Source organism: Microtus oregoni, unplaced genomic scaffold (genome assembly GCF_018167655.1).
Source record: "Microtus oregoni isolate MIOR12 unplaced genomic scaffold, Mior012 000023F_ref0000262, whole genome shotgun sequence".
NCBI lineage: Eukaryota > Metazoa > Chordata > Mammalia > Rodentia > Cricetidae > Microtus > Microtus oregoni.
The window spans coordinates 11464465-11478864 of NW_024543082.1; the positions used below are offsets into that span (position 1 = coordinate 11464465).

Consider the following 14400-nt stretch of genomic DNA (forward strand, 5'->3'; position numbering starts at 1 on the left):
AATTCACATAAAAATTAAAGTTATACCTTTCACCTATATTTCAATGGGCTGAATAACCAACTCTTCACATTTTGGAAAATGTAAAACTACATTTATATGGAACTCTTTACATTTGAAACCCACTATCAACTCTTAGCTCTTAATTCTATCCAAATTTTAATGCTTGAAATGCATGAAGTGAGCAAGAAATGTATTTTAAAAAGTCAGAAGATTAAGTACATAATTAATAGACTTTATCTATAGGAGGAAATTCACTATTAAAAATCAGTATTATCAGATTGAACAAAATGTTTTGGTTTTCCCATTTATGAAGAGGCACTTAGAAAATGTAGAAAATGTAAGATTTCCTAAAGCAGGTTTGACTATACTTGAAGCCTTTTCTTTTCTTGAGTAAGGCTAAAGAAAACCTATCATGACTATAGACACATTTTATTTCCATAAATGCAATGGTCCTCAGGATAAGCTTGGCTAAAGCACCAGGTTGGAGAGCCAAGAGTCTGAGAAATTAGTTCTTCAGGTTCAGGTCTCCAACTACCCTGAATGTAAAGGACTTTGCCCTGCCAGCTATTCTACATTTGAGTAAGGATTCCTGTGAGGCTAAATTTCAGTCATACAATGAGATTTTAAATAGAGAAAACATTCTCCTTAGCACTATGTCAAATTATAATATCACAGTATAATACGATGTATGTGTGTGTGCATGCGTGTGTGTGTGTGTGTGTGTGGAAAATCTATTAAAGCAGTATACTAGGGGAAATGTCAGGCAAATTGAGACTATCCTTCTGTTTGCTGATAGTGATATATTTATTAAATTATTTTATTTACACCCAATTTCAGTCAGAAGGGTATTTGTGTTATGATTGATAGCAGCTTTTAAAGACATTGTGGCATGTCCTGGGAACTCAGCAGAGGTTTATAGTTGCAAGGACCGAGTGAATTGAAAATAGCTGAGAAAAGAATTTGCCTCAGTGTGGGGAATTCATTCAAACTCCTTCCCTTGCATAAACTTCATCACTGCTGAAACTCTCGTAAGTGCTAAGACATCTTCTGGGTGCCACAAGTAGAGCCGTACCTGTGTCTATAAAGCAGTGCAACTTGGAAGAAAAGTACTATGACTGACATCCATGAATCTGCACCTTTGCAAAAACACTTTCAACACATGCCCTTCCTTTTCTTCATCATATGGGCCATTTATTATCCCCACACAGTGATGGATAAGGAAATGGTGAAGGAATGTAATTTGTTTGAGGTGGCGTAGCATAATGATGGCTTCATTCATGATTTCATTCCAGTATTCTTCATTCCAAATAGCAAATTGCTGTCATTTTCTTTGATAAAATTGGTATCTTAAAATGATATATGCTTTCTCATGTTCACTGCAGCATTAATCATGCAGATGTGATGTGGAAAAAGCCTAGTGTCCACTGAGAAATGAAATAATGTCACACACACACATACACACACGTAACACACATTGGAGGGGAAAGAGGGAAATATAATTCAGTCAGTTTTTAAAGGAAATACAGCAAAGGTAGTATTTGTCAGAGACAAGAAGCCAGACTGAAACATGGAAAGCGAGTATGACCTCACTTACATCTAGAAATTAAGAACTATAATCATAAAAGTAAAATGGCCTTTGTTATTGACTATATGGGATATGAGAAACTTAAGAAATGGTGAAAACACAGATGCTCACATAAAAATTAATAATTTCTAGGGATCTCCAACCAAGTATCTATGCTGTTATTATATTTAATAATAACGTAATGTTTTTAACTGAAATCTGATGAGGGCCAGTAGTTTCACCCTTCACACAGTTTCAGCATAATTAATGGGCATGTTTGTGCCTGTGATTGTGGTAATCAATGTGGCATTCCTAGATCCAAAATCATCACATTCAAAAATTTTAACATACACACACACAGTTTAGGTCAACATAACAATTAAAATTTTCAAATACAAAAAGGTCCACAATATCATGTTAATCAGCATTGGAAACTTATATTGTTTCTTAAACTTAATTTTAAATATTATGATTATTTACATTAATGCCATATTAATCTTTTAATTCAACCAATATTTCTGATTAGTTACAAATAGTTACCAAGCAATTATTTGGACTAATTTTTAGTATAGCTTCAAAATGGAAATCTCCTTCTGTTTCTTCTGAAAGCCTAAATCCCTATTTCTATATTTCCAGTAAACTCAACAGAAAAATTATCTTGAACACAGACAAAATAAGCTCATTTTCCTTTTTTCAATTATAAGAGCTTTAATTGTTGGCTGCAATTTAATAACGTCAAACTTCAGAAAAACTTCAAATTAAAGGACATGGAAGAGAAATTGAACTTAGCCCACACACCCAAGGAAAAGGCTACCCTGGGATGTCCATTTAACTATTAGTTCCATTTACTTTGCACTCTTGGTTTCTATCCACCATGGGACTACTTCCCTGAAGAGAAAACCAAGCATCTAATATCCCTTAACAGCTGGGGACATTATGAATAATAAATGAGGAGAACAAAGCACTTATCTGCCTGCTATGTAAGTAATATTTTTAAGAAGAAGAAAAATATCCAAATGGGAGTTGAGTATGGTGTCATTTTAACACCATGTAGCTATCCCCTTGAGGATGAAAAGAACCGCCTAACATTAAAAAAAAAATACATTTGGTTCAAGTTAAGAGACTCACATTATGGTCAAAGCCCTTGAATATGCAGTCAAAAGTTAATAGAAATGCAAAGCCATGAGATCAAAACTAAAATCACTGATAATATTAAGACAGAAATTGTTGAAATAAATCTCCAAGAAAATAAAATTCCTTTTTTTAAAACACAAAAGTTCTGTTAATCACAATACATCTTAAAGGGCTGTTAGCTATGAAGAACAGAAATGTGGTTATGATCAGTAAATAAAGCATTAGATTATATAAGCTCAGGAAATTAACATCTTCGTTCAAAGCACATTCTAGTTGCCCAATATACGATGAATTCAAGCAGTGACTTCTAGAAACAGACATTGTTTTCAAAAGCATCCATTTTTTTTCTGACTAGAGACACAACAATACTCTTTTTTGCAATTCTTTTTTTCTAAATAATTTTATAGTATTTATTGAGCTACATATTTTTCTGCACTCCCCTTTCCCCTTCTACCATCTCCTATGACCCCCATGCTCTGAATTTATCCAGGAGATCTTAGTGTAAATGTATATAAATATTATAAATGTCCATATGCTATTTCAAGGTATCCTCGCAATAGTGAAGTCTACTGGAGAGCCAACCAGAAATACAGGTATTCAAATATTCAAATTCCCTTCCCTAATTTACCTTCTGTTGCATAATGAAAGAATGTCAAATCAAAATCACACTGGACTTGGGAAGCACTGAAGGGGCTAAAAATTTCATGAGACTTAAAAACATTCAGATTTGGAAATAAGCATGATGGAAGTATTCTGGGATAACATTACCTGGAACATACTACATGATGCAACTCAAGTGTCTACATGTAAATGCACATACTGTGCAAATGGAAAGCATTGGTTTTCTCTTAGTTTCACAATAGCCAAAAGATCAATTAGCCCTTTCCCTTCTCACTAAGCCCTCATATAAACAAAACAGAGACTTTTTGATCTAGAAAATAAATGAACTGCACTCAAGGATACACAGCACTCAGATTTGAGTGGCAGCTATAATCTTACACAGCTATTACTGAGGTTAATGGCTGAAGATAAAAACTATTGATTTCAGTAATAAGATCTCTATATCTGGAAGAAGATGTCACCATAGGCAGTATGTCATGGGAAAAAAAACACAGCCAGATGAAAATGTAGGAAAGGCTATGACAATCCTATCAGCTACACTGTTAAAATTCCACCTTCTTTGAAGAGAACTGATATCAAACCAACCATATATCCTTAAGAACCCATTTTATATGGTATGTTGTGCTCTTATGTAAACATTGTACATTTGTACAGTTCTCCTCAAAGTATATTCATCAATTTTTAGAAAATTCTTTTGTCATCATCATTTAAATCCAGATTTTGATTTCGTAGTATTGCCATAGTTAGTAATTGAAGAGGAACACACCAGAAGAAGGGGAATATGAATCAAATTATCCCACACTAGCTATGAATGGGATATAAAAAGGTGTTTTTTATTAAAGGGGAAACTCACGGATCACAATGAGGAACAGGAACAGGTGTGGCGAGTGGGGAGAGAGAAAGAGCAAGCAAGCAGACCAACAACATTGTTCAACTTCTCAAGGCCATTGGCTGAAGAAGGTTTACCATCACCTTCCCCTTTTGTCTAAATAAGAGAGTTCCAAACACAATACAAAACTATACACAAAAAGAAAAGATATCAAGTATACAAATTAGAATTACAACCAGCATAAATAATATTAATCAATAAACATATGCTAAATGTTTCAATAACTATTCCATCCCAAGGAGTCTAAGTCTTGTGTTAGAAATGGCTTGTCAAGTCCAGATACCATGAATTTTGTCAGTGGTCGAGGCATGGGCAGTTCCTTGCCAAAAGCCAGTTTTGCCAAAAAGAAAACAAGCTCCAAGTGGAGTGTCTTTGGTGTTCAATATTTTTTCTGGAATAGATCAGTGCTGCCAGGAGCAATAATGACTCATATCAACAGAACCCTGAGTTATTTAAATGCCATATACTACAGTTCTTTGAAGTTGTTAAAGATTACCTATGTATAATACAAGTCTATGCATCTAAAGAACTTGATTAGTCTAGCTGTAAGTATGGCAAACAGGAATGACTATTGAACTATAATACTAAATACCTGCATAACTTAAAGACTACAACTTCATATTAGAATATTAAACAATCTTTAAACAACTGTGCAGAAAATGAGGACAATGACCTCAAAATGCAAACAATGTATAAGTATCTTGATCAGGGGTAGAAATGTATACGGCAATATGATAAATAAATCTTAAAATTGCATCAATATATATAAAATGTCTTAAACAGAGGTAGAAACATGCATGCATATAATCTGACAAAATAACTTTGCATAGGTGTACAAATATTGTAAACAGAAATAAAAGCATATTTAACATAACAAATATAATTTGAATTTGTATCTATATTCGAGATCTATACCAATGTAAATTGTCTATAAATAATAGCTCACAAGTATTTACTCCATTACTTACTACTATTATTATTAGTGTGAGTAAGCTCACACTAATCGACCTATTATCCCATTCTATTTTCTTTCATTTTTTTGTGAGATCTCTACGCCTACAAAATTTCCACTCTGACCCCTAACCCTATACCAGTAATTATCAAGTCCTAGATGATATCCCTAAACCTGAATACAAACTTTGTTAGGGGAAGGGCCGTGACTGAAGGAGGTTCCCCATCAATGTATGTTAATCTAAGTGATCCATTCATCTAGTCTTTATTTCCCCAATATTTGTAAAACATTTCTTCATTGAGGTCAGTTTGTTCAGATCATTATTTAAATGGTAATTCTTACTTTTAAGTAGCTCAAAATAGAACACGAAGGACAAAATTTTTGTGGACCTGAGTTTAAATCTCCAGCACTCATACAAAAACCAGACCCTGTGGTGTACTGATGCAGCCCCAGAACTATGAGGATTAAGAGATAAACAGATGTTGGGGGCTCAGTAGCCATTCAATCTAGCTGACATGATGAACTTCAGATGCAATGATGAACTACTGCCTCAGAAAAGTAAAGCACGGAGCACTAGGGGAAGACAACTGACACAGACTTTTTACTTTTACTTCCACATGAGAACACAGCCAAGAACACACAAAAACACACACCTAAATAACATACATACATAAATATCACACACACCGTAATTTAATAGCACTAGGATTGGACAATTTACAGCAGGTGTTTAGGGAAGGCAGCCTAATGTAACAGGAGTGGTTTAGATACCACACAATTCTAAACCACCACCTTTAAAAACCTAGCTTATAATCTTACTAAACAATATGTTTGTTAAGAAATAGTAAAAAGCCACTTTTTAGTAGAAGGAGTAGAGACTGAGGACGATTTGAAATCAGAGACAAGTTATAAGCCAAGTATTAAAAAGTTTTATATGCAATGATTTTATTAGACTCTCTCTCAGTGTGTGTGTGTGTGTGTCTGTGTGTGTCTATGTATGGGGTGAGGGAGAGAAACTGAATGTCTACTGGTAAGTGTATAAGTGTGTCTAAGCCTTATCATGTCAGCAACTGATGACTTCCTCATCACGCTCTACCTTATTTTTTGACAAGGTTGTTCACTTAACCTAAATTTGGGTAGAATGACTGGCAAGCTCCAAGGACTCTCCTGTCTCTACCTCACAGTCCTGGGACAGAGACATGTACATCCAGGCCTAGTGTTTTACATTGGTTCGAGAGGTCCAACATTAGCACCTTAAGCTTGTTCAGCAAGCACTTTACCCACAGAACTATTGCCAGGCATTTGAAATGATTTGTCAGACACATTACTGTTGTCCTCCTCTGTTTATGTGCTTTTCCAAAGATGATTTTGTTTGCGCAGAATTCACGGGGGATAATGCAATATTTTATGCATATATTCAATGGAATATTTTAATTCTTTTTGTAGTCTACTAGATTGTAGTTGTAGATAACAGAATTTCCAATGGGGTAGGATGAAAGCTGAATATGAAGTTTTATTCATATAAATTAACATTCCATTTAGAGAGTGGTTACAGTTTGTTTATCTTTTGTACACTTCTAGCATGATGGACAGTGGCTGCTCTCTTCAAGGTAGTTCAACATCATATAATTGCATCACTATAGAATAAGACACAAGTTAGCTCTTCTTGGGGAAATCTATGCCATGCATATTGAAGAAAAGTTTCTCCTCCATCCACCCTCCACCAACATGTAATGCTATTATGAGTACATTTGACCAATCAGATATTTTGTCTTGCTTTATCAATTAGTTCAAGGATTGATACTCAGTAAGAGTCAACTCAGGACTATGTGAATAGTACTGTTATAAAAATGTTCTTTTGTCTGAGCTCCCAAAGTCCCAATGAGGAGCAGAAGGAGGGAGAACATGAGCAAAGAAGTCGGGACCACGAGGGATGCACCCACCCACTGAGACAGTGGAGCTGATCTATTGAGAGCTCACCAAGACCAGCTGGACTGTGACTGAAAAAGCATGGGATATAACTGGACTCTCTGCACATGGCGAACAATGAGGGCTGATGAGACTCAAAGGACAATGGCACGGAGGTTTGATCCTACGTAATGTGATGGCTTTGTGGGAGCCCAGCCAGTTTGGATGTTCACCTTCCTAGATATGGACGGAGGTGGGAGGTCCTAGGTCTTACCACAGGGCAGAAAACCCTGACTGCTCTTTGGACTGGAGAGGGAGGGGGAAAGGAGTGGGGGGAGGGGGAGAACGGTGGGAGGAGGGGGCGTAGGGTGGGAGGAGGGGGAGGGAAATGGGAGGCTGGGAAGAGGTGGAAACTTGTTTTTTTTTTTCTCCTTTTCTCAATAAAAAAAGAAAAAAAAGGTTCTTTTGTTTAAGGGTATTTTAGGTTGCATTTCTATTGCTTACAACCCATAGTCTTGATTAATACTGCAATGAGATTTCCCCTTTCATACAACAAATACTTCTTTGAATACCTTAAAAATGAAGCAGTTATACCTGAATACCAACATACTGCTTCCTTTTCCAGGAGTTGGCATGTGATTTTAAGATCATTGTCGATACTTGGGCCCCAGTCTGTGTTAATAAATTCTTCGTTTTATTTCATGAACATCAGCACTGTTTAACAAAACCAAGAACTAGAAAGACTGTAAAATACTTGCTTGTACATCTGTGAAGCTGAGACATGCATGTGTAGTGACTGATGACTGTGATGTGCATGTTATAAACAGATCAAGTGAGTCCTCCTAACTACCTGCTGTTGTTCCTAAGAGAGCCATAGCATTAATCTGTTAATTCATTTTCAAAACACCAAAATTATAACAGTTTAAAAAATAAGTCGAAAACTTTACAACACTGAACCAATAAAAAGAATAAGGTATATGTTTCTTGGTTGAATTAGTCTGTATGAGATGAATGCATGAACACTCCTATTTTAGAAAGAAAAAGAATAACACTTCCAATTTTAGGGATTTTTCACATGAACAAGTTTGACTTGACTTTCTAACCAAAATGTAGCACATTCTTTATTGACAGATTCAAAAGCATTTTTCATTTTTTACTCTGGAAGAAACAGTGAGATTCTGCAGCCTCAAGAAGGTGCAGCCTCAAGAAGTGGATACACTTCCCCGGGAGAGAACTATGGAGCACTATCAGGATCTCCTTGAATTCTTTAGAAGCCAGAGGTCATGCCAGGCTGATGAAAATCCCTTCTGCAAACCCAAGCTATTTTGAAATATACAGCAAAGATATAGGAGGGAAAGGGGAAAGAAACATCATCTCCACCTGAGAACTCAAACTTAACACTATATTTTGGAATATCTCCATTTTAATCATGCATGGATCATTGATAATTGGCAAAGGATATTATCAAAATGTTATAAGTTTAGTAAGAGTCATAACATCACTCCAGTGAGCATGGGAACATCATATAATGCAAATGAAAAACAAGCCCTACAGTGCTTTCTGTTTATCTGACTATGGTAAGGATTGGGAACACAGAGCATGTGTGACTGAACTTAAGAACACCTGCTTCAGAAAAAAAGCCATGCCACTTTGAAATGCTAGCTTTCTGGGCTTTTCAGTGCAAACTCTGGCTCCTTCAGGAGACTGAGCATTTAAAGGTGGTTTGTGAGCAACGTACTACAACTTGCTTAATGGCAACATGGACCTGCTGTGTGCCTAAAACTGGGGCAATGTTCATGCCTTTCAGAGGCAGTGAATGGACTTCCACCATGTTGGACTGGGCAGGTCAAGCAGGAAGCACCATATATACCCTAATAATGCTGCAGCTTAAGTTTTTAAGAATTGCTTAGCATTTTAATAAGCTGTCTGGGTCAGCAAAAATTATAGATACACAATAAAAACAAATTCAGATGGAAAAGACTCTAAATGGGTCACAGTGTTGGATAAATGTACATAGCCTTGGGAAAGAGAAGTAAAAGAGTATAGAGGTTTTTAATATATATAAAACAATGGCTTTAAAGAGATAGAGTACAGATAGTCATATATTACAAAGAGTAAAGAAAAATAAGCCGCATAAAGACAGAATATGCAAAGAGAGTCTGGATATTATGTATTTTTTGAATTTTTTCACTGTGAAGGAGCTAAATACAGAGAGATATTTCATTGTATGGGCTGCTAAGCTAAACCAACAAATATATTTTAAAGGTATCTTGAATTCAAAATATAGGTATAAGGATATGTTGCTTTAGGGGGAAAAAAAGTTCTTCTTCTTTGTTTCCACAGAGGATGAGAACCTGCGGATTGCTTCCAAACTAATATGGTTTTATGGACCAAGAACTTCTGAAAGATTGCCATGAATACCCATAAAAAATTTTTTCACCCAACTGCTGACTAAGATGAACCTACCTAACACACAGGATACACCATGAAATACCTGATTATCAATACCTCCAACCAGCGGGAGAAATATATACCCAAATTCCCAAATATTGTTTATAATTTTTTTACATTAAGGGGGGATATTCTATAGAGATTTGCATTGGTATGGTTTATTGATACAAATTTAAGGTCGATTTTGTGTATATATATATGTATATATATATTTATACATATATATATATATACTTTCTAAATGATTCTTTTATAGAGCTCCTGTCTCCCTGTAGAGAATATCTATTTTTCCCTTTATTTCAGGAGCGTTTGCTTTTTGGTGGGGGTTGTGGCTCAGTGGGTAAATGTACTAGCTAGGCAAGCATAAGGACCGAAGTTTGAATCTCCAAAACCCCAATCAAAGCTAGAGGTATGATGTGAGCATCTGTATTCCCTGTACTTCCACAGAGAGATGTGGGGCAGATACAAGGAAATCCCTGGAAGCTCATGAATCAGCTAGACTGGTCTACTCAGCAACAGTGAAACTCTATCTCACAACAGGCTGAAAAAAGAAGTGCATGAGATTGTCCTCTGAGCTCCTCACATGTAATGTAGCATGCATACACCCACATTATAGACATAAACAAACACACACACACACATACACACACACACACACATGAGTACCTGCTTTTCTCACAGAGACACATGCTAGCATTTGCTCTTATATCATAGCGTAAGGTTTTAGAAATCGCCTTAACATTTTTTTTTCTAATTCTAATACTGGGGTAAGATAAACATTAACATTTGTAGATGACCACCCTTTTCTCTGAGAAAATTATGATGATCTTAATTCTTTGGTTGTAAATAGTTTTAGAATGTGTACTGCATACTTTAAATATTATGGAACAATGATTGCTGCATAAAATCCAGTGGGATATTAACTATGTGTTTGCTCATTTCTGTTTGTAATCAAACCTAGCTTGGCTAAGACCAAAATTCCCATTGGTCTTCAGTGGATTTGGCTCCAACATCAGTTTAATTATCAAAGCCATGTTGACTACTTAGCACACCCACATTAAATGTGCACCACAAGAGGACAGTTGGGGTACCTGACAATGAAGCCCCCAACATTCTGTTTTCCAAGATATACTTCTGTGCTTTGTTTCAATTTTACAGTAGAGCCTAGAGACTACAGCCTTCCTCTGAAGGCTCAGTTTATCCAATTCCCTTCTTCCTATCACATTTCCTTGATTCCTAGCGCTCCCGAGTCCAGGAACTTTTGCTACATGGTCAAAATTTTAACCTCCTTAGGCCATTTATATGTCCCATCACTGAATGACCCTCTGGACAAAATATGAGCCAAAAAAGAGGTGAGCACCCCATCCTCCACACATCTCGTCTACCTCTTTCACAAGTGCTTACGGAGACAGAGAGGGGTTTGCCAGAGTTTGTTGTCCCCGTGCCACTGCTGCAGAGTTGCCACCATTTGTGCGCTGCTGTCTCTCTGTTCAGATCAGGAAAACTTGAAACAGAAAACACCAGGGGATTGGTCTCTGCTTCACTCATAGACACCCTGCATGGGCTCTAACATGAAGGAGGATGTTTTTCACTGAAACTTCTTCTGTGTATTCAGGCTTTCGAGGTGGCAAGAAGCTATGGGAAAGAAGAGGAAAACAACAGAAATCACTTCTGTGTTGGTCATGTTTTAAATTTATATTGCTGGCCTTTTGTGACTGGAGGCAGATGAGGACGGACCGCCATGAAGGCCTCGGGCACACTCCGGGAGTACAAGGTGGTGGGGTGCTGCTTGCCCACCACCGCTGTACCAAATGCGCATCTTTCGCACCCAACCATGTTGTGGCCAAGTCCTGCTTCTGGTACTTCATGTCACAGCTGAAGAAGATGAAGAAGTCATCCAGGGAGATCGTGTACTGTGGGCAGGTATTCGAGAAGTCCTCCCTGCGTGTGAAGAACTTCGGCATCTGGCCGCACTATGATTCCCGCAGCGGGACACACAACATGTCCTGCGAGTACTGCGACCTGACCACTGCTGGGGCTGTCACACAGTGCTACCGAGACATGGGTGCCCGGCATCGTGCCCGTGCACACTCCATCCAGATCATGAAGGTGGAAGAAATTGCTGCCGGCAAATGTCGCAGGCCGGCTGTCAAGCAGTTCCATGACTCCAAGATCAAGTTCCCGCTGCCCCACCGTGTTCTGCACAAGGCGGCAGCACAAGCCTTGCTTCACTACCAAGAGGCCTGACACCTTCTTCTAGACCCAGAGACCCACTGAATAAAGCTCCAGAGTTAAAAAACAATATAGATTTCTGTCCTGAGTTTCAGAACTATAGTTTACCTCCTCACAGGCCCATTACATAGCTCTTCCCTCTTTCCTTCCCTCCCTCCCTCCCTCCTTCCTTCCTTCCTTTCTTCCTTCCTTCCTTCCTTCCTTCCTTCTTTCCCTCCTTCCTTCCTACCTTCCTTCCTTCTTTCCTTCCTTCCTTCCTTCCTTTCTTCCTTCCTTCTTTCCTCCCTCCCTTCCTTCCTTCCTTCCTTCCTTCCTTCCTTTCCTTCTTTCTTGATTTTTGTGAAAGAACTTTAGCTTTTGGTGAAAAAAAAAAAAACAAATGGCTAAATGTATCCTTCATAGCTGAAATGAGAAACTGTTATTTTGAGATAATATTAACTGGATTCTGTCCTTCAAATTTTCTTCTCTCTCATTGGTCTACATTTTCAGTTATCAGTTGTGTGTTTTGTACTCCCACAGGGTTAGAGTTTAGCACAGTTCTCTCTCAAATCCTTCACAATGTAATTTCCATCCATAATGGTATTTTTCTCTTTAAGATAAGTGATTTACCTTAATTTTCTGATGCTTTTGAAAAAAGTTAAGTCATCAAAATTAAATTTATTTTAATACCTCAATCTTGAATTTGAGTATACAATACAGCGCATTACCTCTTTGAGGTATGCTTTCTTTCTAATTTTTTCCTAAGACTGAAATTCTTTAGAATATAATTTATGAAACATTGTAACAACTGATATTAAATTTTCTTATTTTGTCTTATTTATTTCATTCACTCTAACCTTTCTTCCTTCTGTGTTTACTAAATGATATCAAAGACTTTTTAAAGTATATATTTTATATACTTGAAGAGCATATGTTGTCACCTGATATTGAAAAGTATCCACTTTCCAGAAAGAATATATAAACTGTATAGTTTTATGACATGTAAATAATAAATGAAAAAATACTCATGCAGATATTCTCAAAGCAGTCTTGAAATAAAAGGAAAAATTGGGAGTCCAAGGTCACTGTAACTTCTTGAACAATGATGTAATAAAACAAATAGATGATTGGTGAAGGGTATAATATAATATATGAGAAAATAATTTAACCTCAAGGATTACCTTGTGTAGATAATAATAAATACTCCTACCATGTATAAAGAACTTCATATACTAAATGCTATTTTTTTTAAGTGTTTCATTAAACTGGGTGTGGTGGCACATACCTTTAATCTCAGAAGTAAAGGCATGAAGACCTCTGTCTTTGAGGTCAACTTTTAAGTGAGTGAGTTTTTTTTTTAATTTTTTTTTATTGAGAAAAGGAGAAAAAAACATAAACAAAAAACAAGTTTCCACCTCCTCCCAGCCTCCCATTTCCCTCCCCCTCCTCCCACCCTTCTCCCTCTCCCCCCACTCCTCTCCCCCTCCCTCTCCAGTCCACAGAGCAGTCCGGGTTCCCTGCCCTGTGGTAAGTCCTAGGTCCTCCCCCCTCCGTCCATATCTAGGAAGGTGAACATCCAAATTGGCTAGGCTCCCACAAAGTGAGTGAGTTTTAAGACAGACATAGAGAAACATTTTCTTGAAAACCAAAGTAAACCAACACAAAATAAAACAGAAAAAGATGCAATATTAGTTACTTTTCTGTTGCTATGATAAGTAGCATAATCAAAAGCAATGAAGTTTATTTGAGCTAAGACTTTTAGTGAGAGAGACCATAATGGAGGAAAAGACATGGCAGAAGACAGTCAGAGCAGGAGGCCCACAGACCACATCTCTAAACACACACAAAACCTGCAAAGAACAACTCACAAGTGAGACAAGGCTTTGACGTCTCAATGACATCCCCCATAAATGCCACCTGAAACTTTCATAACCAACTGTCCCAATATCTGAGTCCTTGGGGTGGGAAGTGGGGCGAATCTCTCATTCAGACCACTACATGTGCTAAGGGTACAGATGTCATTGCCTCTGACAGTGAAGTATCCATTCTGTTTTCTTTTTAATTTTTGTAATTCCTGGGATGTGATAAGTATATCAAAATAATCTGATGATTACATTCTATATCAATGCATCAAGATTGATAGAGATTCATATACATCAATTTTAGTGACTATCAGAACTAATTTTGAGACTCTGAACAAAAGACACCACTTTTCCCTGGATCATTTAAGATGCAGATATGAAACAATGAACATGCTTGTAGCAAAATTGTTGCCATTATTTTTTCTTGGAATTAATGAAATGAATGTACAAAGAAACTAAAAAATGTTTCAAAAGTCATAGAAACACATATATAAATGCTTGCTCATTTATACTTAACATTTATAAAAAATCTTTAATAAGGTAAGCATTTAATATATCTTAGGCTTGTCACTAAATCAGAAATTGAGATAGCACACTGTTGGATAGCTTATCTCTGCTTCATGATTGCAATGACTCAGCTGAAATATTTGAAGGCTGGAAAGCTGTGTGCTGGAGTCATTGGAAGCACATACATGTGAACTCTGGTATTGGCTGTTAGCAGGGGGAACTGCTAGAAGGGTCAAAGAGAAAAATGTCTATGTAAGGTAAGGTTCTCCCCACCTTGATAGCTAGACTCAGAGTGAAGCAA

General features: G+C 37.0%; 1 pseudogene; it reads left to right on the forward strand.

Moving 5' to 3' along the window:
- Window positions 1-11260: 11260 nt before the first annotated feature.
- On the forward strand, window positions 11261-11779 carry LOC121461649 (annotated as a pseudogene).
- The last annotated feature ends 2621 nt before the right edge of the window (window positions 11780-14400 follow it).